General features: G+C 49.0%; 1 pseudogene across 1 annotated transcript in view; it reads left to right on the forward strand.

Moving 5' to 3' along the window:
* LOC147106660 (anoctamin-9-like) overlaps positions 1-27,400 on the forward strand; it is a 244,948-nt pseudogene that overhangs the window by 43,554 nt on the left and 173,994 nt on the right. The window contains exon 6 of the transcript XR_015081081.1: positions 3,596-3,645. The product of XR_015081081.1 is annotated as an anoctamin-9-like (transcript). The remainder of the gene's footprint in view (positions 1-3,595; positions 3,646-27,400) is intronic.

Below are 27,400 nucleotides of genomic sequence, written 5' to 3' on the forward strand. Positions count from 1 at the left end.
AGTATAAGGGCAAGAAACAGCATGGAAACGCTGATGGGCTATCACGCCTGCCACTGCCTACTGCGGAGGAAGCACCAGCAGTGGATCCTGTCGAAATATTTCATTCGACTATAATTGAATGCTTGCCAGTAACTAACGCTGGTATAGAGAAGGAGACCCGAAATGACCCGACACTGTCTCGGGTATATGATTTGACGGTGAAGGGATGGCCAGCAAATGGCGACTCACTGTTGCCAGCATTCTCATCCAGAAGAGAACAGCTGTCAGTATGCCAGGGAACCTTGATGTGTGGATCCCGAGTGGTAATTCCACCCATGTTAAGGGAGAGAGTGCTCAATGAGCTTCACGAAGGTCATCTGGGAGGGGTGAAAATGAAAAGCTTTGCTAGGGCTTATGTGTGGTGGCCGGGGATCGATCAGCAAATCGAGGACCTGACAAAGAGCTGCTCAGGATGCCAGAAGGTCCAAAATGCACCACCACATGCCCCTCTACACCCATGGGAGTGGCCCTCATCTCCATGGCAATGGGTGCATATTGATTTTGCTGGTCCCTTCATGGACTCAATGTTTTTAATAGCCGTGGATGCGCACTCAAAATGGCCTGAGGTGATCAAAATGTCCTCCACCACCACGGAGAAAACTATTGCAGTCCTACGGACCATTTTTGCCAGGAACGGCTTGCCAGAGCAGATTTGCTCTGATAACGGACCACAGTTTGTGTCCGAGGAGTTTCGAAGATTTATGAAAAGGAATGGGGTAAGGCATTACACATCCGCCCCGTATCATCCAGCCACAAATGGATTGGCTGAGAGGTTCGTACAAACCTTTAAAAAAGCAGTAAAGGCCATGTGTGATGATGACATTCCACTGCAGCATAAGGTGGACAATTTCCTGTTAGCCTACAGAAATGCGACACATGCAGTCACCAACCAGGCCCCGGCCATGATGTTCTTTAACCGAAGGTTGAGATCTCGTCTGGATTTGCTCAGACCAAATGTACGAAGAGATGTTGAGAGTAAGCAATTCCAGCACATCAATGAGAAGCCAACAAGGAGCTTCAATGTAGGGCAACCAGTCTTGGCCCGCGACTACCGAACAGAGAAATGGCAACCCGGAACGATATGCACACGGCAGGGGCCACTAATGTACACGGTGGATGTTGGGGAGAACATTGTGAGACGCCATGCTGACCAGATCCTAGAGTCACAGGAACGAGTCAACCCCATGTCTCGGCCATACATACCTGGTGAGGAACCCGACATACAGGTCGCATCTACCTCAGAAACAATAGCATTGGAAGCTGATGAATCAACTGACGACAGGGTGCTAGAATCGCCTCCGCACCAAGAGCGAGACACTCGGGAAAGGCGTTATCCAGAAAGAACCAGGAAGCCTCCCCAGAGACTGAATATATGAATGGACTATTTTCATATAACATTGTGTATTAAAAATGTTAATTGTTAAATGAGTATTATGGTACTGTTAATCTAAAAGGGGAGGAATTGTAATGTATGTAATGTATACATACCTTAAGGGAGAGAACTACTTTTTACAGCTCCTGTATACTGTAGTACAGGCAGTGACCACACCTGTATATAAACCCTGAGTAGTGATCTGTACAGTTGGTTCTAGAGTAACCCTCATTCAGTAAACACCTGTTGAATCATTCCCTGCAGTCTGTTGTCTGATTATTGAAGGACACAACATTAAGGTACACGGACATAACAAGAACGCTATCAATTTTTTTAGCCATAACTTGCCTTTAACAAATCCATGCCGACTGCCTGCAATTGGCCTATGTTTTTCTAACTGAGTATTGATTTTGTCCTATATTATGGCCTCTGGAAGCTTACCTACTACTGATAGTAGGCTGATTGGTTTATAGTTTCCCAGTTTGTCCCTTTCTCCCTTCTTTTACTTTGACAGCCCTCGAGTCCACTGGTACAACTTCAATATCCGAGGATGTTTGAAAGATTGTGGGCAAAGCCTCTGCTATATCCTCTCTTCCTCTGTTTCCCTCAACTTTCTAGGATGCATGCGTTCAGGGCCCAGTCCTTTTCTGCTTTGAGTTCCACCAAATTTTTCAGACCTTATTGATACCTGTTCTATTGTATTGCTCTACCATTTCCTTTTGTACCCTTTCATTCCCACTGTCACACTCTTCTGTGAAAACCATGGCAAAGTACAGGACTCATTTAGGGGGAGAATTGCCAATCGCATTCTCCCAATTGTTCTCCGTAGCTTCGGTGGAAGAACCGCGGGAACCCTGGAAAAATTCCCCCCCCCTTAATATCTCCACTATTCCATCATACTCTGGGAGAAGATTTCCGTTTTTGTCTCTATTGAACTGTACTCTTTCTTTAATTATTCTTTAACTTCTTATATGTCTATAACATCCTTTAATATTCTCCTTGATGTTCCCTGACAGCCTTTCTTCATTCCCTTTTAACCTTTCTAATCTTTTAGCTTCTGTTTTTTTTATATTTCATTTGTTTTTTGAATTTGTCATGCATCTCTTTTTCTTGAAATTCCATTTACATTTTAATTTCTCTACTCATCTAAGGAATTCCTGCACCGCTTTACTTGTGCTGATATGTCTAGTCGATACCATAATGATCTCCTGTTTTAACTTTTTTTCCATTGTTTGTCCACTATCTTATCTGCCAACTTTTCTGGTTTATCTGTGCTACTTCCCTTTTTATCTTGAAGAAATTTGCTTTCTTTTTAACTGTTTCCCCTCTTCAATTGTTATATCTAACCTAATTCACAGAAATCACAGAAACCCCACAGTGCAGATAGAGGCCATTTCGGCCCATCGAGCCTGCACCGACACATATCCCACCCAATCCCCGTAACCCCTACACCAACACATATCCCACCCTATCCCCGTAACCCCACGTATTTAATCCCCCTAACACTAAGGGTCAATTTATCATAGCCAATCAACCTAACCCGCACATCTTTGGACTGTGGGAGGAAACCGGAGCACCCGGAGGAAACCCACGCAAACACGGGGAGAATGTGCAAACTCCACACAGACAGTCACCCGAGGCCGGATTCGAACCCGGGTCCCTGGCGCTGTGAGGCAACAGTGCTAACCACTATGCCACCGTGCTCAATTATGTTAGGGTAATTGGTTCTTCAGCGTTCCTCTAAAATATTGCTGCATATTACATCTTTAAAATATATTTCCCTTTAAGAAAGAGGACTCAACATGGCTGACGTCCAATCCACCCTCCAGCGCCTGTTTAATTTGGGCACTGAGTTACTGTAGTGCTGTTGATGCGGTGATACTGCATTATCTATGCCACAAGCACTTCCCTACTGCATTATGGCATGCAATACACAATGGAGATGCACAGGGTTTAGTGTCTGATAGGGTTGCCTGCATCCAATGTGCACTAGCACTATGGGCACAGAGCATCATCTTATTGGGCCATAATTGAAAGAGTGAAAGGGGGTTACTTCCTCTTTAATTCACACAATCTGATTGTGATTTTCTGTACAGAAATGAATCAGTATTACAAAGTCTGCTGAACAATTGAAGACCAACCTGAGCATCTAAAGATAATGTTTTAACTTTGCATTTATTCCAGAATTCGAATTATAAATTTTATTCTTTGGAGGACGACTACACCAAACTGTGGTAAGGATATAGTTCACATGGTAAATGGAGAGAATTCCTATGACAAGCATGGTAGTGTGCACAGTGAACAGAAATAGTTAGATAGTGATTTACAAGACACTGCATATAAAGCAAAATTTCTATATGGAAAACTGAGACTGCCCATATACAAAGCACCAACAGTTCACATGGTAGGCACAGAGAAATTGTACATTCTAAAGTTTAAAGTTTGCTGTAATCCCTAATGGCCAATATAGTTTTCAGCATGACAATTCCACTGACGACCTTCTTGCCTACAGTATGCTTATCTGGAACTCTGCACTTGAACACTTTAGTGATTCATTTTTCATCACCGTAGACATCTCTAAAGCCTTTAACCAGCTCTGACTGTGCATTATATGGTTTTTCACTAAAGTAACGTTCATGGCTATTTAACTTCCTCTCAAATCAGTCTATCTGTGCTATAACCCATAACACAAAGATAACCCATCCTTTTTCCATCAACTGGGATTGCCCAGGGCTCAGTTCTTTTATCTCTTCCATGTTCCGGGGGAGATAGAGGAACAGATACAGGAAACTCTTTTTTATCCTGCACCGAAGGGACCGACGTGGTGCCGGTTTATCAAAAAGTCCGGATTACAGAGAGGTATAGTTAAAAGGTACGAGAGCTCCGTACACAGCAACAAATCCAGGCTTCCCTGTTGCTTAGCAATAGCTGCAGGAATCCTGGCCACAGACCAAGCGTCCCTGTTGCTTAGCAACAAGTGCAGGAACCCCGATTACACAGCCACAGGTCCAGGAACGGCCACTAATATGAAGTAAAACTTACCTGAACCTACTCCTGAATTTTGCCGGTTAACAGAGATTTCCGGTTATTTAGGTGCCGGTAAATCGAGAGTTTCCTGTATGTAGGCAAATCTCAGAGAAGTGTAGAAATAATAGGGTAATAATAGTAGGGGATTTCAACTTCCCCAATATTAACTGGGATAGTCAGAGTGTGAAAGGCTTAGAGGGTGCAGAATTCTTAAAGTGCATCCAGGAGAGCTTTTTGAGCCAGCATGTAGAAAGTCCTACAAGAGAGGGAGCAGTACTAGACCTAATTCTAGGGAATGTAGCTGGGCAATTGGTAGAAGGGTTAGTAGGAGAGCATTTTGGTGACAGTGACCATAATTCGGTGAGATTTAAGGTAGTCATGGAAAAGGACAAAGATGGACCGGAAATACAGGTTCTAAATTGGGGGAAGGCCGATTTTAATATGATAAGGCAGGATCTGGCCAAAGTGGACTGGGATCAGCTACTTGTAGGAAAATCCACATCAGAGCAGTGGGAGTCTTTCAGAAAGGAAATAGAGAAAGTACAACGCCAACATGTTCCTGTGATGAAATATTTCCATTCATCACTGCCTGTGACTGAGATCGGTTTCAGTGTCATTTCCCTTCCCCCAGACCTCATTGTATTGTGTACTGGAATGTGCTGTATTGTATACTGGAATGTGCTGTGTGTAGGGCTCCGCCCATACCTGGCCCCGTTTGTAAGCTAGCTTCAGTCTAGCCCCAGTCTCCAGAAGGACGACATCTCTCTCGCTTACGTGTTTCGTTCTAAGTTAATAAAAGCCTTGTTTTGTTCTGCTACCTTCGAGTCTCAGAATTATTGAGGCACATCAATTTTATTAACTTATTTTTCAACACTATGGATCAACTCCTGAAACCCGAACGTTTGGATTTGGATCAACATGCTCCGGACGCATCAGCACGCTTCGGACACTGGTTTGAGTGTATGGAATTCTTCCTGGACAATTCCGCAGCCGTCAAAGACGCTACGGACGCTGCAAGGATGAGACTCGGAATTCTGCGGAATTGGGTAAGCCACCGGGTTTACCCCCTCATCCAAGACGCCGAGACGTACCTGGCTGCCTGCGACATCTTAAAGGCGCATTACCAGCAGCCTACGAATGAGGTGTATGTTAGGCACCTGCTCGCCACCCGCGCACAGCGACCTGGGGAATCGGTGGAGGAGTTCCTAAGCACCCTGAAAATGCTTGGCAAAGACTGCAAGTGCCGAGATGTAAAAGCCGCAGTGTACACTGACGAGCTTGTTCGCGATGCCTTCATCACAGGCCTCAGCTCCACTTACATCCGGCAAAGACTGCTGGAAAAAACGGGGTTGGACCTGAAACAGGCTGCGGACACCGCGCGATCCCTGGATGTGGCCCAGAGAAACTCGGACGCCTACTCTTCAGCCCGCGCCGTCCACGCCGCCACGTGTGCACCGAGGGCGCCGCCATCTTGGAAGGCATCTTCCCCGCCCGACAGCCCGACACCGGCTGGGCCCCGCTCTCCCCCCAGAAGCCCTACGACAGCCGCGACGCGTCAGGGACCCAACTGCTACTTCTGCGGGCAGCCAAAGCACACCAGAAACCTGTGCCCGGCGAAAGGCACCACCTGCTTTAAGTGCGGTAAGAAGGGGCACTTCGGGAAGGTGTGCAGAGGGAACCCCGCCGGAAAACCAACCGCCGGAAAACCCGCCACCGCCGCGTGTGCGCCGTGGGAGCGGCCATCTTGGACGCCATCTTGCCCGACCTCGTGGGGTCCGCCATCTTGTGAGCAGACAGCGTGGACGCCATCTTGTATCGATCAGAGCCCTACAGTGGCATCGGTCACAGTGGACCAGACCAGGCCGCACCCGCTATCCAGATCAATGGTGGACATCGAGGTAAACGGGTGCCGGGTTAAATGCTTAATTGACAGTGGAAGCACGGAGAGCTTTATCCACCCAGAACTGGCACAACAACTCTCCCTAAAGGTGGTCCCTACTCAGGGTACCATCTCTATGGCTGACAAAACCCAGACATCGACCATTCTGGGTTACTGCACGGTACAATTGTGCGTTAACGGAACTGTATATGATAATTTTAAAGTATTAATCATGAAGAACCTATGTGCGAGCGTGATCTTGGGCCTGGATTTCCAGTGCAACCACCAAAGCATCACGCTCAAGTACGGTGGGTCCCAGCCGCCCCTCACAGTGTGCGGTCTGGCTACCCTGAAGGTAAAGCCGCCTTCGCTATTCGCGAACCTTACCCCTAACTGCCGGCCAATAGCGACCAAAAGCAGGAGGTACAGCTGGGAGGACAGGCGGTTTATCGCGACCGAGGTAGACAGGCTCCTGAAAGAGCGCATTATTGAATGCAGCAACAGCCCGTGGCGCGCCCAAGTGGTAGTGGTAAGGGGTAGCGAGAAGAAACGGATGGTGATCGACTATAGTCAAACGATCAACAGGTACACCCTACTAGACGCCTACCCGCTACCCCGCATATCAGAAATGGTGAACCAAATCGCCCAATACCGGGTGTTCTCCACCATCGACCTCAAGTCAGCGTACCACCAGCTCCCTATCAGACCAGAGGACCGCCCGTACACCGCCTTCGAGGCGAACGGACGCCTCTACCAATTCCTCAGAGTCCCCTTTGGGGTGACGAATGGGGTCTCGGTCTTCCAGAGGGAGATGGACCGCATGGTCGATGACCACCACTTGCAGGCAACCTTCCCCTATCTCGACAACGTCACCATCTGCGGTCACAACCAGCAGGATCACGACTCGAACCTCGAGAGGTTCCTGAAAACCGCACAAAAACTCAACCTCACCTACAACGAGGACAAGTGCGTTTACAACACCACGCGCCTCTGCATACTAGGCAGCGTGGTGGAGAATGGGGAAATCGGACCAGACCCCGACCGATTGCGCCCCCTACGGGAGCTGCCCCTGCCCAACACTCCCAAAGCCCTGAAAAGGTGCCTGGGGTTATTTTCTTATTATTCCCAATGGGTCCCCAACTACTCCGACAAAGCCCGCCCCCTCTTGAAAGCATCCTCTTTCCCGCTCTCTGCTGAGGCCCACGCCGCCTTCAAAAGCATTAAGCAGGATATTGAGCGGGCCACGCTACAAGCAGTGGACGAGAACACTCCATTTCAAGTGGAAAGTGATGCGTCTGACTTCGCCTTGGCGGCCACCCTCAACCAGGCGGGGCGGCCCGTAGCTTTCTTCTCGAGGACCCTCCAAGGGCCCGAGATCAGACACTCCTCCGTGGAAAAGGAGGCCCAAGCCATCGTGGAGGCAGTGCGCCACTGGCGCCACTACCTAGCCGGCAAACGCTTCACCCTACTTACCGACCAGCGGTCGGTAGCGTTTATGTTCAATAATAAACAGAGGGGGAAGATTAAAAATGATAAGATTCTTAGGTGGCGGATCGAGCTCTCCACCTTCGAGTACGACATCATTTACCGGCCAGGGGCCCTTAACGAATCCCCTGACGCCCTCTCACGAGGGATGTGTGCCAGCGCCACCGGGGATCGGCTACAGACCCTCCACAACGACCTCTGCCACCCAGGGGTCACGCGGCTGTTCCACTTCATAAAGTCCCGTAACTTACCCTACTCGATTGAGGAAGTTCGGTCCCTGACCAGGAACTGCCGCACTTGCGCTGAGTGCAAGCTTCGGTTCTACCGCCCAGATAGAGCCCACTTAATCAAAGCTACATGGCCCTTTGAGCGGCTCAGCTTAGATTTCAAGGGCCCCCTCCCGTCCATCGACCGCAATGTTTACTTCCTGAACATTGTGGACGAATACTCCCGGTTCCCATTCGCCTTCCCCTGCCCAGACATGACCAGCGCCACGGTCATTAAATGCCTCAACAGCCTGTTCTGCCTGTTCGGTATGCCGAGCTACATCCATACGGTTAGGGGGGCGTTCTTCATGAGTGAAGAGCTACGCCAGTACATGCTGTCCAGGGGGATCGCCACGAGCCGTACCACCAGCTACAACCCCCGGGGTAACGGCCAAGTGGAGCGAGAGAACGGGACAGTATGGAAAGCAGTCACTCTAGCTCTAAGGACCAAGGGCCTCCCTATCTCCCGCTGGCAGGAAGTCCTCTTGGATGTGCTCCATTCGATACGGTCGCTATTGTGTACGGCCACTAATACCACGCCTCATGAACGAATGTTTGTCTTTCCCCGGAAATCCACCTCAGGCGTATCCATGCCGTCATGGCTCTCCACCCCAGGTCCGGTACTCGTGCGAAGGCATGTGAGGGGCCACAAGACGGACCCTCTCGTGGAGCCAGTACACCTACTCCACGCCAACCCCCAATACGCATATGTCCGGCACGCCGACGGAAGGGAGGACACCGTGTCCATAAAAGACGTCGCCCCAGCCGGCATCGACAACAACCACGGCAATAGCGGCAACGACGATCACAGCAACTCTTACCCACCCACTACTCTTTCATCACCCCCGGAAGAACACCGACCAACGGCACCCTCACCAACTACCCCTTCAACAACCCTGGCGGCACCCCCGGCAGAGACCCAGGAGGCTACCGGGGACACCCAGCCGACACCCGCGGCACCGCAACAGCCACGTCGGTCGCAGAGGACTATGAAACCCCCGAACAGACTAAATCTATAGAAGGGGTGAATGTGATGAAATATTTCCATTCATCACTGCCTGTGACTGAGATCGGTTTCAGTGTCATTTCCCTTCCCCCAGACCTCATTGTATTGTGTACTGGAATGTGCTGTATTGTATACTGGAATGTGCTGGAATGTGCTGTGTGTAGGGCTCCGCCCATACCTGGCCCCGTTTGTAAGCTAGCTTCAGTCTAGCCCCAGTCTCCAGAAGGACGACATCTCTCTCGCTTACGTGTTTCGTTCTAAGTTAATAAAAGCCTTGTTTTGTTCTGCTACCTTCGAGTCTCGGAATTATTGAGGCACATCAGTTCCCGTAAAGGTCAAGGGTGGGACCAACAAGCCTAGGGAACCCTGGATGTCAAGGGATATACAAGAATGGATTAGGAAAAAAAGGGAGGCTTTTGGCAGATACAAAGGACTCAAAACAGTGGAAGCCCTAGAGGAGTATAGAAAGTGCAGGGAGGTACTTAAAAAAGAAATTAGGAGAGCGAAGAGGGGGCATGAAAAAACACTGGCAGGCAAAATTAAGGAAAATCCCACGGTGTTTTATAAGTATATTAAGGGCAAGAGGATAACCAGGGAAAGAGTAGGGCCCATTAGGGACCAAAGTAGCAATCTGTGTGTAGAGCCGGAAGATGTAAGTGAGGTTTTAAATGAATAATTTGCTTCTGTGTTCACTATGGAGAAGGACGATATAGGCATAGAAATCAGGCAGGGGGATTGTGATATACTTGAACAAATTAGTATTGAGAGGGAGGAGGTACTAGCGGTTTTAGCGGGCTTAAAAGTGGATAAAACCCTAGGCCCAGACAAGATGTATCCCAGGCTGCTGTGTGAGGCAAGGGAGGAGATTGCAGGGGTTCTGACACAAATTTTCAGAACCTCTCTGGCCACAGGGGAGGTGCCTGAGGACTGGAGAACAGCTAACATAGTACCATTATTCAAGAAGGGTAATAGGGATAAACCAGGGAATTACAGGCCAGTGAGCCTAACATCAGTGGTAGGGAAATTATTGGAAAAAATTCTGAGGGACAGAATTGGTCTCCACTTGGAGAGGCAAGGATTAATCAAGGATAGTCAGCATGGCTTTGTCAGGGGGAGATCATGTCTAACCAATTTGATTGCATTTTTCAAGGGGGTGACTAGGTGTGTGGATGAGGGTAGTGCAGTTGATGTAGTCTACATGGACTTCAGTGCTTTTGACAAAGTCCCACATGGGAGACTGGTCAAGAAGGTAAGAGCCCATAGGATCCAGGGCAATTTGGCACATTGGATCCAAAATTGGCTTAGTGGCAGGAGGCAGAGTGTGATGGTTGAAGGTTGTTTTTGTGACTGGAAGCCTGTGTCCAGTGGTGTACTGCAGTGATCGGTGCTGGGTCCTTTGCTGTTTGTAGTGTACATTAATGATTTAGATATGAATGTAGGAGGTATGATCAGTAAGTTCGCAGATGACACGAAAAGTGGTGGAGTGGTAAATAGCGAGGAGGGAAGCCTCAGGCTACAGGACAATATAGATGGGATAGTTAGATGGGCAGAACAGTGGCAAATGGAATTTAACCCTGAAAAGTGTGAGGTGATGCATTTTGGGAGGACAAACAAGGCAAGGGAATACACAATGAATGGTAGGACCCTAGGAAGGACAGAGGATCAGAGGGACCTTGGTGTGCATATACATAGATCCTTGAAGGCAGCAGGACAGGTAGATAAGGTGGTTAAAAAGGCATATGGGATACTTGCCTTCATTAGCCGAGGCATAGAATATAAGAGCAGGGAGGTTATGATGGAGCTGTACAAAATGCTAGTTAGGCCACAGCTGGAATACTGTGTGCAGTTCTGGTTGCCGATAACAATCTGGCCCTTAATATCAAGAAAACCAAAGAAAGCATTGTGGACTTCAGGAAGTCCAAAGGCGGAAGTCACACCCCCATCCACATCAATGGGGCTGTGGTGGAAAGGGTGGACGGCTTTAAGTTCCTCGGAGTCCACATCACGGAAGAGCTCTCCTGGTCCCTCAATACCTCCTCTCTGGTGAAGAAGGCCCAGCAGCGCCTATATTTCCTAAGGAGGCTGAAGGGATGTAACCTGTCACCCCTGATCCTCTCTAACTTTTACCGCTGCACTATAGAGAGCATCCTGACAAACTGTATCACAGTATGGTATGGCAGCTGTAGCTACTATGACCGGAAAGCCCTGCAGCGGGTAGTCAAAACTGCCCAACGCATTACCGGCACCCGGCTACCGACCATAGAGCACATATACCAGAAACGCTGTCTACGGAGGTCACGGTCCATCATCAAAGACCCTACCCACCCCAGCCACAGGCTGTTCGCCCTCCTGCCATCTGGGAGACGCTACAGATGCATTCGCACCCGTACGACCAGATTTAGGAACAGCTTCTTTCCCAGGGCTGTCATCCTACTGAACTCCACAAACAAACTCTAAAGCCTGCACATCCGCCAATGCACTTTATTATGGTTATGTTATGTTAATATACTACAAGCCAAATGTATGTTGAATGTTTAAATGTCTTAATCCAAATGTACACTCTCGGGAGCCGCAAGCCTACATTTCGTTGTACTGCACTTGTGCACTAACAATGACAATAAAAGTTGATTTGATTTGATAGGAAGGATGCGATTGCATTGGAGAAGGTGCAGAAGAGATTCACCAGGATGTTACCTGGGCTGCAGCGCTTCAGCTATGAAGAGAGACTGGACAGGCTGAGGTTGTTTTCCTTAGAGCAGAGAAGGCTGAGGGGGGACCTGATTGAGGTGTACAGAATTATAAGGGGCATAGATAGGGTAGATAGAAAGGAACTTTTCCCCTTAGTAGAGGGGTCAATAACCAGGGGGCATAGTTTCAAGATAAGGGGCAGGAGGTTTAGAGGGAATTTGAGGAAAAACTTTTCCACCCAGAGGGTGGTTGTAATCTGGAATTCACTGCCTGAAAGGGTGGTAGAGGCAGGGACCCTCACAACATTCAAGAAGCATTTAGATGAGCACTTGAAGCGCCATAGCATACAAGGCTACAGACCAAGTGCTGGAAAATGGGATTAGAATAGACAGGGCTTGAAGGACGGTGCGGACCCGATGGGCCGAAGGGCCTCTTTCTGTACTGTATAACTCTATGGGCTCGATTTTAACTCCGGTGCAGGCTGTTGTCGTGTTATCCGAATTTTGTGTTTCCCACACGAATCTAAATGGATGTGGGAGATTGATGCAATTTTAACTCAATTGGCCAATTGATTTCCAACATGTGGGAAGCCTTTGCAAAGGGTTTTTTCATGACTGAAAGTCCCCTCCGATGACGTCATCATTGCTGCTGCATTTAAGGTCCACAGCAAGCCTTGCTTCTTCTGCAGTCTTCCAAGCTTTCTCCATTTGGTGTCAGAGGGACCTGCAGGAAAGATGACAAGCAGGAGGGCAAGAGCAGCTCCTCGCTTTGACGAGGTGGCACTGCAGGCATTAGTCGATGGGGCTAGGGCCAACAGGGAGGTCCTGTTCCCTTCATCAGGGAGGAAGAGGCCTCCTACTCAGACCAAGGATGTGTAGATGCAGGTGGCTGAGGAGGTCAACTCCTTGGGAGTCACCCGCAGAACTTGGATACAGTGCAGGAAAAGATTTCATGACGTTCAGCGCACTGGAAAAGTGAGTATGAATTTCCCATCACCCTCAATCTGATCCCCATTGCCTTTCCTCACCAGCACTCAGCTTTAGCAATCTCTTCCTCCACATCCCACTTGACACTGACATCCATGCACCCTTACCCATTCCCTCTCTCTCTATACTCACATTCACATAACTATTCCACCATGCAGCCCTCACACTCCCTATCACTCTGATGCTTTGAACACAACTGACAACACACAGGGAGGGCCCTTGGTCTTGCAACCTCACTCCATCTTTGTCTCCTTCTAAGTATCTATGCTATGCAATCTCTACACTCACTCCTTCATTCTCACTCAACCTCCACTTGTCTCCCTCATTGCAGGAAAAGAAAGCTCACAACAAAAGAGAGCGAGCCAGGACAGGAAGAGGGCCACCCTCAATAGCCCACCTGACCGCCCGGGAGGAGGCCGTCCTGGAAATTATGGGCATTGAGGATAATTCGCACGTGGGGGACGGACAGACGGGTGCAACACAGCAAGCTGGTGACAGAAAAGTTTCCCATCTCTCTCTTTGACATTGCATGAGTCGCTGATAATGATTGTGATGCTGTAACAGATGCACTTATGAGCATCTGCAAAAAGCTATGTGCATGTAGCCTTTGCATCACATCTCTGACTCTTTCCTTTACTCCCCCACAGGACCATCACAAGCATCCGTCCCCCCTAGCCAGGAAGAAGAGGCTGAGCAGCCAGACTCCTCAGAGGAAGCTGCAACCTCTGAGGGCGCAGCGTCAGCAGAATTCAGCGCACCCAGCACCAGCGCAGACACTCACACCTCGGTGGGACCTTCGGGAAATAGAGTAGTGTTGTCACCTGGTGTATCACAGCTCACAAGTGAGCATCAGCAGATTGTGGAGACAGGGATAGCAGTGGAGAGTCCTAGTCGGAGGGCGCAGGACTCTGCCAGCTTGGCTCAGCAGCATGTCGACCCTCTGCCTCTGGGTCCATCCGTAAGATCAGAGGTGATGGAACTCCATGCACAGATGCAGGAGCCTCTGGCAGGTTTTGTCTCCAGGGTCGCTGCAAGTGTGGAGCGAATGGAGGAGTCCATAGCGAACATGAGCAGAGCCTTTGTGGACTCATTGGCGCATGAACGCATCACCACGGAAAGGATGGCTACCTCCGTGGAAACGCTTGCTACCTCCGTGGTAAGGCTGGCTACCGTAGAGGAGAGGATGGCTATGGTAGAGGAGAGGAGGGCTACGGCCATGGAGGAGCTTAGTCGCCAGGGTATGGAAAACATGGTGAGTGTTCAGAATAGAATGACATCTCTTGAGCGATGGGCATCTATTGAACAGAGAAACCAGACCTTCATGTAAGTCCTTCTGAGTAGGACTGCCATTGCAGATACAGGTCCCCATGACCCCCCTGATGTGCAGCAAGGTGCTCTCCAGCCACATCCAGGCGCTGAGGGGGACCTGACCCATGAGAGGGAGGTTGGTGGCAGACCTCAAGGAAGTGGGGGTTCCTCTCCAAGCGCTCACACTTCCATGCCACTGCAGAGCCCCACCGGAGTCCACACCCAAGTGAGATAGACATCTCAACCCCTGCACAGCCGCAGGAGCAGCAGACTGTTGACGAGCCCTCACAGGCTCGCAACCGCAGAGGACGCCCGCCAAATGTGTCGAGACAGGAGCAGCAGGAAAGTGAGCAAGGGGCCTCCACATCTGCTGAAGCCACAGGGGAAGCACTACGTAGGAGCACACGTAAGAGGAAGATAAAGCACAAGTAATTACAAGGGTAGTCACTTGGGTGGGATTTTGTGTTTTGTGTAAAAATGCCATCATGTCGTAATTGTGCATAAAAATTCTGATGGCAAATGTTGCAGTTGTGGCGTCTGTCATTTTGCTATTGGGACTTCCACATTGAGGCCTTAGGAATACTTGCAACTGTCAGTATGGAGGCCAGAGTGCTAGGAATCCTCTGGTTCTTGGACATTGTCAAAGCTCTGGTAAGAAGCTGCGAGGCAAAAGTGTTTGATTGACAAGGCTAAGCAAATCTGGCCAGGATGAGTGCGTTCCTTGCATCCCGGGCAGCAATGTTCTCGCGTAATGCTGCCGCTGGTTGATGGGCCTCTGCAGGATGTTCGTTTTCGCCCTCCTCCTCCTCCTCATCTGAGGAGGATATGTGAGGAGCCACTTGGTCCTCAGGAATCTGCAAGCCACGACGCTGTGCCATGTTGTGAAGTGCACAGCAAACCACGACGATTCTGGAGACCCTGGCTGCTGAGTACTGCAGGGCTCCACCTGATCTATCCAGGCATCTGAAGTGCATCTTCAGCAAACTGATGGTTTACTCGATAATGGATCTGGTGGAAATGTGGCTGGAGTTGTAGCGCTCCTCAGCTTCGTTGGCTGGCCTCCTCCACAGCGTCAGTAGCCAAGTCCTCAGGGGATAGCCCTTGTCTCCAAGTAGCCATCCGTTAAGTTGGTCTGGCAGACTGAATAGCGGAGGCACACTAGACTGGCGCAGTATGAAGGAGTCATGGCAACTGCCAGGGTACATGGCACAAACATGCAAAATTTCCTTCTTGTGGTCACACACCAGCTGAACGTTGAGGGAGTGGAAGCCCTTGCTGTTGACAAAAATACCTGGATTGCGATGGGGTGCCCTAAGGGCCACATGTGTGCAGTCAACGATGCCCTGCACCCTTGGAAAGCCTGCCAGATGAGCTAATCCAACCGCTCGCGCTGTGACACTTGCTCGATCCTTGGTGAAATGGATGTGATTGTGCGCGAGGGCAAAGAGGGCATCAGTTACCTGCGGGATGCAAGTGTGTGCGGCCGCCTGGGACATGCCGCTGATGTCTGCTGCTGATCCCTGGAATGAGTCTGAGGCAAAAAAGTTGAGTGGGGTGGTGACTTTGATGGCCACTGGTAATGCTTGTCCATCTGGTCCTCTGGGCAGCAGGTCTTGCTGTAGCATTGCGCAGATGTCAGTCACTACCTCTCGCGAAAGTCAGAGCCGCCATTGGCACTGCTGCTCAGACGTGTTGAGATAGGTGACCCTGCATCTGTAGACCCTGTTTGGGGGTATCTCCTGCGTTGACGGGCTTCCAGGCGCTGGCCCCTTCTGGCCTGTGCAGCCTCAGGTGGGTGAGCAGCAGCCTGGCGCTCCTGCTGCTGCTGCTGTTGCTGGTGCTGCTGTTGTTCCTGGTTCTGCTGCTGCCGCAGCTGGTGCTCGAGCTCCTCTAATGCCGAGATGGGAAGGAAATAAATGGCTCCCATGCTTCTGGTATATGCCTCCGTTGAGGAAGCGCTGAGTGAAGGTGGCGAGAGGCATTTCCCAGGAAGCCACACTGGAGATGGATGTGAGGCTCCAACCTTCCACAAGTGTGGTTAAGCCTTGTAAAAGTTGTCCCAGACCTGAGACCACTAAGTCCTGCCACCTGCAAATGATGGCTGATCAAATCTCCTCTTTAATGGTTGACCTGCAGTTGATAGTCAGCAATCCAATAGTGCTCCTGCCAGGTTTCACATTCGTGATTCCCACCAGGCGTGTTTTACGTGGGAAAAGGGTTAAATTTGCAAGGGCCTGTTAAAATAGGATTATAGAGGCCATTTAGTGGTAATTAAGGGCCTAAAGACCAGTCCTGCCTGTTGGATGCGGGACGGAGTCGGGACCATCAGACACGCCTGAGTTAAAATTGCTTGGAGTCGGGAACCAGGTTGGGGGGGGGGGGCCCGCCCGCCAGTTTTTGCAATTTTAAACCCCCGCACGCCTCCATGCCCGACTCCACGGCTCAATGAAAATTGAGCTCTATGGGGGAAAAATTCAGTATCGCCCCGTTTGGGGTGCGATTATCGGCCGTGCGCAAAGTTTAGTTCCTGGCGCTAATTATCGCCAACTGCAAACTTGGCTTTTATCACCCCCGGAGTTGATTGGAGCGCTAAATTAGATGCTACACACCTCTCATAAGGCGCGAAGGCCGAGGAGCGAGGCGCTACCTCAGAGTGCTGGCGAAGCTCGTGATGTCAGTCAGCAATGGAACACAGACACAATGGCGCCGGCCAGTTCTTAAAGGGGAGGGTTGATCTTGTTCTCCATCCACATCCTGCTCATTGCAGCTTTGAATCTCGGCCTGGAGAGACCTGTACATCAAACCTGCTGGAAAGAACTATGGAGAGGCTCAGGGAAAGAGCTCAAAGTGCAGCCCCCACAGTCTCTTCTAAATCGATACAAGGAAGAGCAGATGAAAATGAACCTGCAAAGTGCTGCTCAGTATGCAAAACTCCTTCACACAGCGTTGAATTTCTCCAGAAGTCTCTCTCTCTCTCTCTCTCAGAATGCGTGGTGCAAAAATGACACCAACAAAAAAAGGCAGGAAGCGGTCGCCTTTAAATAGCGCTCCCCCAGTCCCTTCCTGACTGCAAAACGCTCCCCTCAACCTGTCGTTGCTAGCGGCAGGCGGTAAGGCAGGGGACGCCACTCAATATCCAGTCCGGGGCGCTACCGGGGCGTTGCACACTCAACTGACGTCACGATCTGCCGACGCAGGAGATCGTGGCGGTAGTGTTTAGCGCTGCCGCAAAATGTCTAGTTAATTTCGTGAGCGGTGCAAACATCATCGCGCATGGGTGCTAGTTGCTTTGCGCCCCATTAGCGCCCTCTTAAGGCGCTAACGGGAAGTGCAAACCAACTGACTTTTTCCCCCCATGTTCCTTCTCCATGTCAATGATTTCCAACAGTAATCATACAACCCTATCCACTCTTTTGTTGATTCCATTCTGCAATGCTCAATTTAATTCAGCTGATATGCCTTCAATGTGCATAATCTTCATTCCTCTCATAGAGCAATTTTTCAATTATTTGAAGATGCAGTTTATTCATGTCTTTTACATGTCCAGTTAACAGCTACCATGTTTTACCTTTGATAGTCCCAACCTTAACCTTTTCTAATTAATATTCTTTTCCATACTATCGCCACTGATCTCAAATGTTACTCCTAAATCTCTTTCATTATTAAATGTGCCTCCAAAACCCTTTTCCTTTCATGAACATGAATGGAGTGCAAACCATTTTGCTTAATGTAGGCCTGAGGTTGATATGAGGAACTGTGATGCCAGATGGGTGCCGTCTGTGGTGGCTTGTCCTCAAGTGAACCACGCCACCCAATGCTGCATCCTGTCCAGTTGATGCACCTTTGAATGGAAGTGTTGTCCCTTGCAAGCATTAGTAGCCCAAATCTTGCTGGAGCAGGGCAACTCACAGCGTGCACTGTTAGTTAGACTTTGTCCTGCACCCTTCAGCTCGAAAATATTTTTCCCTGTAAGTTGCTGGAAGTGCGAGCTGATAAAGGCGTGGCAAAGGCACCTTGGACCTTGGTGAATGACAGGACCAACAGTGTATCTCCTTAACCAATGAGATTTAAGGATTGAGAAAGAAACAGGAATGATGGAGAAGGAGGGTGACTTGGAGTCAAATCAGGAACAGAAAGAAAAATTAAGAGAGGGAAAGAAAGATTGCTGAGAGAAAAAAGAGACAAAGAAAAAACTTTAAAATTAAAACTTTCAAATGTTTTAAATCTCTAAGAAGAATTTACTACACACAGCAATGGGACTCAACAGTTTAAATTGTTCCCTTTCTCAGCTGGAGTTGTTGATTGGCATTGCATTAACAATTCTCTCTTCTCTCTCTTAGGCAGTCCCTCGGAACCGAGGATGACTTGCTTCCACATTAAAAATGAGTTCTCAGGTGACTGATGAGTCCAATGCGGAACCTACAGTCTGTCACAGGTGGGGCAGACGGTGGTTGAAGGGGCGGGTGGGTGGGGTGCTTGGATTGACGTGCTCTCCTTGCGCTTGGCTTGCGCTTGCTCCCGGCAAAGAGACTCGAGGTGTTCGGCGCCTTCCCGAACGCTTCTCCTCCACTTTGTGCGGTCTTGGGCCAGGGATTCCCAGCTGTCGGTGGGGATGTTGCACTTTTTCAAGGAGTCTTTGAGGGTGTCCTTGAAGCGTTTCCTCTGTCCACCTGGGGCTCTCCTGCCGTGCTGGAGCTCAGATGAGAGCGCTTGTTTTGGGAGTCTCGTATCGGGCATGCGGACGATGTGACCCGTCCATTGGAGCTGATCGAGCGTGGTCAAAGCTTCGATGCTGGGGATGTTGGTCTGAACAAGAACACTGACGCTGGTGCGCCTATCCTGCCAATGGACTTGTAGGATCTTGCGGCGGCAGCGTTGGTGGTACCTCTCTAGTGCTTTGAGGTGCCTGCTGTATGGTCTGACGTAAGAAAACTCACTAAGCACTTGGTTGAGTATAAAACAAGGCTTTAATCAACTTTCACAACCATGAGATTCTAGTTACATCACTAGTTCCTGGTTACAAAAACGTCCTGGGCAAGCTGGGCCCACGCCCGAGTATTTATACTCCTTGGACGGCGCCACCAGCTGGCCGCCCAGTGTTATTTCATGAGTCATTTCTTCATGAATGATAAGATTCATGACATGGTCCATGTCTCTGAGGCATACAGCAGGGTGGGAATCATTGCTGCGCTGTAGACCATGAGCTTAGTGCCAGGTGTAAGGTCCTGGTCTTCAAACACTCTCTTCCTCAGGCGACCGAAGGCTGCACTGGCACACTGAAGGCGGTGTTGGACTTCATCATCAACGTCTGCCCTTGTTGACAGTAGGCTCCCGAGGTATGGAAGGTGGTCCACGTTGTCCAAGGCCTTGTCGTGGATTTTGATAATCGGGGGGCAGTACTGTGTGGCGGGGCAGGTTGGTAGAGGACCTTTGTCTTACGGATGTTTAGTGTAAGGCCCATGCTCTCATACGCTTCGGTAAAGGTGTTGATGATGGTTTGTTCGACCTCAGAGTGAGCGCAGACCCAAGCGTTGTCTGCATACTGTAATTCGACGACAGAGAATGGGACGACCTTAGATCTGGACTGGAGGCGACGGAGGTTGATCAGTTTCCCATTTGTTCTGTAAATTAGCTCCACTCCAGCGGGGAGCTTACTGAGGGTGAGATGGAGCATTGCAGCAAGAAAGATCAAGAAGAGCGTTGGTGCGATGACACAGCCTTGCTTGACCCCGGTCCATACGTGAATTCGGTCTGTGGTGGAACCGTTGGTCAGGATCACGGCTTGCATGTCGTCGTGAAGCAGGCGGAGGATGGTGACAAACTTTTGAGGGCAGCTGAATTTGAGGAGGACACTCCATAATCCCTCACGGTTGATAGCGTCGAAGGCCTTTCTGAGATCAAAGAAGACCATGTACAGCGGTTGGTGCTGTTCCCTGTATTTCTCTTGTAATTGACGTGCGGTGAAGATCATGCCCATTGTGCCCCTTAGTGGGCGGAATTCGCATTGCGACTCTGGGAGGAGCTCTTCGGCCACTGGGAGAAGGCGATTGAGGAGGATTCTTGCGATGACTTTCCCTGTGGCAGACAGCAGGGAAACTCCTCTGTAATTACCGCAATCCGACTTGTCACCTTTCTTGAAGATGGTCACAATTACAGCGTCTCTGAGATCCCCTGGCATGCTCTCCTCCTTCCAGATAAGAGAAATGAGTTCATGAATTCGTGCCAGTAGTGCTTCTCCGCCATGCTTTAGTGCCTCGGTGGGGATTCCATCTGCTCCTGAGGCCTTGTTGTTCTTCAGTTGTCGGATGGCCTTTTCAACCTCATGCCAGGCTGGGGTTGTGCTGAGATGGTGGCGGGTAGCATGCTGCGGGATGTAGTCGAGGACACTCGTGTCGAAGACAGAGTCTCGGTTAAGGAGATCTTCGAAGTGCTCCTTCCAGCGGGTACTGACTGCCTCTCTGTCCTTGATGAGTACCTCTCCGTTCTTGGCCCGCAGTGGGGTTGGACCTTGGGTGCTTGGGCCGAAGATGGTCTTGACTGCGCTAAAGAATCCACGCACGTCGTGGTTGTCGGCTAGCTGCTGGATCTCATGCGCTTTCTCCACCCACCATCTGTTCTTTAGGTCGCAAGTTTTTTGTTGGACTTCGGCCTTCAGGCGTCTGTAGAGCTGCTTTCTTGCTCTCGAATTCTGTTGCTGTTTCCAGATCAGGAATGCCTTGCGCTTGCGGCTTATTAGCTCCTGGATCTCCTGGTCGTTCTTGTCGAACCAGTCTTGGTGTTTCCTGGTTGAGTGGCCGAGCGTCTCTTCACAGGTGCTGATTATGGAGGCCTTGAGTGCAGACCAGGTGCTGTGGGCACTCTGTGTCTCTGCATCACTGGGAGTTGAAAGGTTGTTTGTGAGGCGCAGGCTGAATAGGGCCTTCTTAGAGGGGTCTTTGAATGCTCCAGCATTGATTTTCCTGCGGCATTGGTTCTGTTGCCGCCGCTGTTTTGGGATTACATTGATGGAGATGACAGAGCAGATTAGGCGGTGGGATGCCTAAGATGTGAATTGTTAGAATAGCCTTTACTTCCAATCACAGACTGCCTTGCCATTGTCAAAGATTGGCTATGCATTCAATATTGATAAAAAAATGTAAATCTCTAAGAAGAATTTAGTACACGCAGCAATGAGACTCAACAGTTTAAATTGTTCCCTTTCTGAGCTGGAGTAGTTGATTGGCATTGCATTAACAATTATCACATCGTTAAAAGGGTTGTTATACTGTTAAGTATGAGCCCTAACTTTCTGCAGTGAGTTAATTCGAGTTTAATGTGCAAATCTAGCAAGTTATTAAAAATAACAGGAATGTTGAGGGTGAGCTGCCATTTGTGCAAGGCAAACAGAGGAGTGGCTGAAATCGACCAGCAACTCATGGCGTATCTCTTCTTCGCCTGATCTTGCTGGCGATTTTTGCCTTAATAATGACGTGTATCACAAACTTGCCGTTACTTTTCCAGGAAGATTTAAGAACATAAGAACATAAGAAGTAGGAGCAGGAGTAGGCCATATGGCCCCTCGGGCCTGCTCCGCCATTCAGTAGGATCATGGCTGATCCGAATCTAGACTCACGTCCACTTCCCTGCCCTCTCCCCGTAACCCCTAATTCCCTTATCTGCTAGGAAACTGTCTATCTCCGTTTTAAATTTATTTAATGTTGCAGCTTCCACAGCTCTCTGGGGTAGCAAATTCCATAGATTTATTACCCTCTGAGTGAAGAAGTTTCTCCTCATCTCAGTTTTGAAAGGGCAGCCCCTTATTCTAAGATTATGCCCCCTAGTTCTAGTCTCACCCATCAGTGGAAACATCCTCACCGCATCCACCCGATCAAGCCCCCTCACAATCTTATATGTTTCGATAAGATCGCCTCTCATTCTTCTGAACTCCAATGAGTAGAGGCCCAACCTACTCAACCTTTCCTCATACGTCAACCCCCTCATCTCCGGAATCAACCGAGTGAACCTTCTCTGAACCGCCTCGAGAGCAAGTATATCTTTTCTTAAATATGGAAACCAAAACTGCACGCAGTATTCCAGGTGTGGCCTCACCAATACCCTGTATAACTGCTGCAAGACTTCCCTGTTTTCATACTCCATCCCCCTTGCAATAAAAGCCAAGATTCCATTGGCCTTCCTGATCACCTGCTGCACCTGCATACTAACCTTCTGTGTTTCATGCACCAGGACCCCCAGATCCCTTTGTACTGTAGCACTTTGCAGTTTCTCTCCATTTAGATAATAACTTGCTCTTTGATTTTTTCTGCCAAAGTGCATAACCTCACACTTTCCAATATTATATTCCATCTGCCAAATCTCTGCCCACTCACTTAGCCTGTCTATGTCCTTTTGCAGGTTTTTTATGTCCTCCTCACTCACTGCTTTCCCTTCCATCTTTGTATCGTCGGCAAACTTGGATATGTTGCACTCGGTCCCTTCCTCCAAATCGTTAATATAGATTGTAAAGAGTTGGGGTCCCAGCACTGACCCCTGCGGAACACCACTAGTTACTGATTGCCAGCCCGAGAACGAACCATTTATCCCAACTCTCTGTTTTCTGTTAGATAGCCAATCTTCCACCCATGCCAGTATATTACCCCCAATCCTGTGATTTTTTATCTTGATCAGTAATCTTTTGTGTGGGACCTTGCCAAATGCCTTTTGGAAGTCCAAATACACTACATCCACTGGTTCCCCTTTATCCACCCTGTATGTTATGTCCTCAAAGAATTCGAGCAAATTTGTCAAATTTGGGCCATTGTCCAGTGCTTGGCACATTGTAGACTGCTTGGAAACATCTGTTATTAAGAAACCTTCATGCTGTGGAAACCTATGCCTCTATGAGAAAAGCTGACACTGTTCCTGTTGTTGTCTGTAGGTCATTGTGATGAAAATTGGATTTTAGTCTGATTTGAATTTTTTTATTGTATTGCTAAAAACAGCATGTAAGTGGTTAAAACCCAAGGCCACACATAGTACTTCTGAAAGAAAAACAATCAACTCAAACCAGACAGGCTGCAGTAGGATTTCACAAGGTGTGCATTGCTAAGGCAACCAAAATGGGATGCCTAAGATGTGAATTGTTAGAATAGCCTTTACTTCCAATCACAGACTGCCTTGCCATTGTCAAAGATTGGCTATGCATTCAATATTGATAAGAGAGATGCCGTCTGTTAAAGCCGTGAATTTTGATGTATGGTGTCCTTCAATAAATCGACAGAGACTGCAGAGGAACAATCAACAGGTGTTTACTGGATGAGGGTTACTCTAAAACTAAAGTACAGATCCCTACTCAGGGTTTATATACAGGTGTGGTCACTGCCGGTACGACAGTATACAGGAGCTGTAAAAAGTAGTTCTCCCCTTAAAGGTACATACACTACAATTCCTCCCCTTTTAGATTAGCAGTACCATAACATTCATTTAACAATTAATACTTTTAAAATGCAACATTAACTGCAAATAGTCCATTTATAAATTCAGTCTTTGGGGCGGCTTCCTGATCCTTTCTGGATAGCGCCTTTCCTAAGTGTCTTGCTCTTGGTGCGGAGGCGATTCTGGCCCCCTGTCGTCGGTTGGTTCATCAGCTTCCGATGCAACTATTTCTGGGGTAGATGCGACCTGTATGTCGGGTTCATCACCAGGTACGCGAGACCTAGGGTTGACTCGTTCCTGTGACTCTAGGATCTGGTCGACATGGCGTCTCACAATGTTCTCCCCAACATCCACTGTGTACATTAGTGGCCCCTGCCGTGTGCATATCGTTCCTGGTTGCCATTTCTCTGTTCGGTAGTCGCGGGCCAAGACTGGTTGCCCTACATTGAAGCTCCTTGTCGGCTTCTCATTGATGTGCTGGAATTGCTTATTCTCAACATCTCTTCGTACATTTGGTCTGAGCAAATCCAGACGAGATCTCAACCTTCGGTTAAAGAACATCATGGTCGGGGTCTGGTTGGTGACTGCATGTGTCGCATTTCGGTAGGCTAACAGGAAATTGTCCACCTTATGCTGCAGTGGAATGTCGTCATCGCACATGGCCCTTACTGCTTTTTTAAAGGTTTGTACGAACCTCTCAGCCAATCCATTTGTGGCTGGATGATACGGGGTGGATGTGTAATGCCTTACCCCATTCCTTTTCATAAATCTTCGAAACTCTTCGGACACAAACTGTGGTCCGTTATCAGAGCAAATCTGATCTGGCAAGCCGTTCCTGGCAAATATGGTCCGTAGGACTGCAATAGTTTTCTCCGTGGTGGTGGAGGACATTTTGATCACCTCAGGCCATTTCGAGTGCGCATCCACGGCTATTAAAAACATTGAGTCCATGAATGGACCAGCAAAATCAATATGCACCTGCTGCCATGGAGATGAGGGCCACTCCCATGGGTGTAGAGGGGCATGTGGTGGTGCATTTTGGACCTTCTGGCATCCTGAGCAGCTCTTTGTCAGGTCCTCGATTTGCTGATCGATCCCCGGCCACCACACATAAGCCCTAGCAAGGCTTTTCATTTTCACCCCTCCCAGATGGCCTTCGTGAAGCTCATTGAGCACTCTCTCCCTTAACTTGGGTGGAATTACCACTCGGGATCCCCACATCAAGGTCCCCTGGCATACTGACAGCTGTTCTCTTCTGGATGAGAATGCTGGCAACAGTGAGTCGCCATGTGTTGGCCATCCCTTCACCGTCAAGTCATATACCCGAGACAGTGTCGGGTCATTTCGGGTCTCCTTCTCTATATCAGCGTTAGTTACTGGCAAGCATTCAATTATAGTCGAATAAAATATTTCGACAGGGTCCACTGCTGGTGCTTCCTCCGCAGTAGGCAGTGGCAGGCGTGATAGCCCATCAGCATTTCCATGCTGTTTCGTGCCCTTATACTCGATTTCGTATTGGTTCGCCCCTAGAAAAAGGGACCAACTTTGTAGCCGTTGCGCAGTCATCACCGGAACGCCCTTCTTTGGATTAAAGATGGAGACAAGTGGTTGGTGGTCAGTCAGCAAGGTGAACTTCTGCCCGTGCGGATAGTGGTTTAACTTTTTCACTCCCCACACTAGGCTGAGGGCCTCCCTGTCAATCTGGGCGTAGTTACGCTCGGCTGAGGTTAGTGACCGAGACGCAAAGGCTACTGGCCTCTCCGAGCCGTCCGGGAATTTGTGCGACAGCACCACTCCAATGCCATAGGGTGATGCATCACACGCCAACCGAATTGGTGGTGCTGGGTTGAAATGAGCCAACACCTCTTTTGATGTGATCAATTCTTTGCACTTCTGGAAAGTTCGTTTACATTCGTCCTTCCACTTCCATGGCACCCCCGTTTGTAGTAGGGTGTTCAGTGGGTGTAGTACTGTAGACAAATTCGGCAAGAACTTATGGTAGTAGTTCACCAACCCGAGGAACCACCTCAGTTGTGACACATTTTCCGGTGCTGGTGCCTTGACTACTGCCTCAATCTTTTCAGGGGACTTATGTAACCCCTCTTCATCAATAACGTGGCCACAATACGAGATCTGCTTCTGGAAAAACTCGCATTTGTGGCGATTAGCTCGGAGCCCATAATCCTTCAATCTAGTGAGCACCTGCTCCAGGTTGGCGAGGTGATCACTGTCATTTTCGCCCATGACCAGGATGTCGTCCAAATAACACTGGGTCCCTGGAATCCCTTGCAGGACTTGATCCATTGCCCTTTGCCAAATAGCCGGAGCTGAAGCTACCCCGAATACCAGCCGGTTGTATTGGTAGAGACCTTTATGAGTGTTGATCGTGAGGTACTGTTTCGAGGCTTCTTCTACCTCCATTTGCAGGTACGCCTGGGCCAGATCAATCTTAGTGAAGCGTTTCCCTCCAGATAGCGAGGCGAAAATATCTTCAATCCGCAGAAGCGGATATTGTACAGTGTGAAGGACTGGGTTCACTGTCACCTTAAAGTCCCCACAGATGCGAACCTTCTTTAGTTCCCCAGGCGTATTACTCAACGACCTCTTCATTACAGGAACGATGGGTGTAGCCCACTCGCTCCAGTCCACTTTGGATAGTACTCCTGAATGTTCCAAACCTTCCAGCTCTGCTTCGACGGCTGGGCAGATCGCATAAGGTACCGGTCTGGCCTTAAAAAACTTTGGGCTTGCATTTTCCTCTATTTTGATCGTCGCTGTTATGCCTTTTAGTGTTCCGAGTCCCTCCTGGAACACTTCTTGTGCGTCAGTTAGCATTTTTGACAGTCGTCCAGGTGTGACGTCGTCATCCTTTTTGGCATCTACAGTCAGTGCCTGTATGGAATGCCAATCTAGCTGTATCTTCCGGATCCATTCATGTCCTAGTAGTGGTGGTCCTCCATCTGGCAATACATATAGGTCCATTTTTGGTGTTTCCTTGCTGTTATATATAACGTTCACCCTTATTTTTCCTTTGGGGTAGACTTTTTGCCCCGTGTACATCTTCAAGACAATCTCTGTATCTCTCAAGGGTATATGTGAGAATAGCCGCTTGTAGTCCCTTCGGTTTATGACTGTTAGGGCTGATCCTGTATCCAATTCCATTTTCACTTGGACTCCGTCTATCTTGAGCGTGACCCAGATAGTTTGGTGATCCTCCATTTTGATTACATTATGTAGTTTCAGACAACCCAGCTCCTTGCTTCCGGAGTCTGTATCACTTTTCTGTTCGTCTGAGCTACTCTCCGTCACCTTATGTACCTTTTTGTACTTCTCCTGTGGAGATTTCTTGCTGCTGGTTTTCTTTCCCGACCTGCAGACACTTGCTATGTGTCCTACTTTTCCACACTGTCTGCACACTTGGTCCTTGAACCAACAATCCTTATGGTCGTGTGTTCTGCCGCAGTGATAACACTTCACTGCTCCATATGACATTTCATTTGTGCCATATTCTTGTGGTCTCCGTTGTATCTCTGCAGCACCCCGTGCGGCTGCTTCGTGTGATACTGCCATGCTGAAAGCCTTGTCCAGCGTAAGATCCTTTTCTGATAGAAGCCGTTTCTGGGTTCCTTCACTTTGAAGCCCACACACAAACTTGTCCCTTAAAGTATCTGCTAGTCCCGTTCCAAACTGGCAGTGTTTCGATAGCTTGCGCAGTTCCGTTAAATACTCAGCATCACTTTCGTCTTTATGCTGGTTCCTTTTGTGGAACTTAAATCTTTCTGCTATCAGCAGCGGTGTGGGGTTTAAGTGGTCCTGTAGGATTGCCATTATGCTTTCAAAATCCTTTTCCACTGGCTTCTCTGGGGTTACTAGGTTTCGCAGTAAGCCGTATGTTTTTGCACCCATGGAATTCAACAATACCAGTGCTTTCCT

This window comes from Somniosus microcephalus, chromosome 15 (genome assembly GCF_052327205.1).
Source record: "Somniosus microcephalus isolate GS21.2 chromosome 15, FLI_Smic_1.0, whole genome shotgun sequence".
Taxonomy (NCBI): Eukaryota; Metazoa; Chordata; class Chondrichthyes; order Squaliformes; family Somniosidae; genus Somniosus; species Somniosus microcephalus.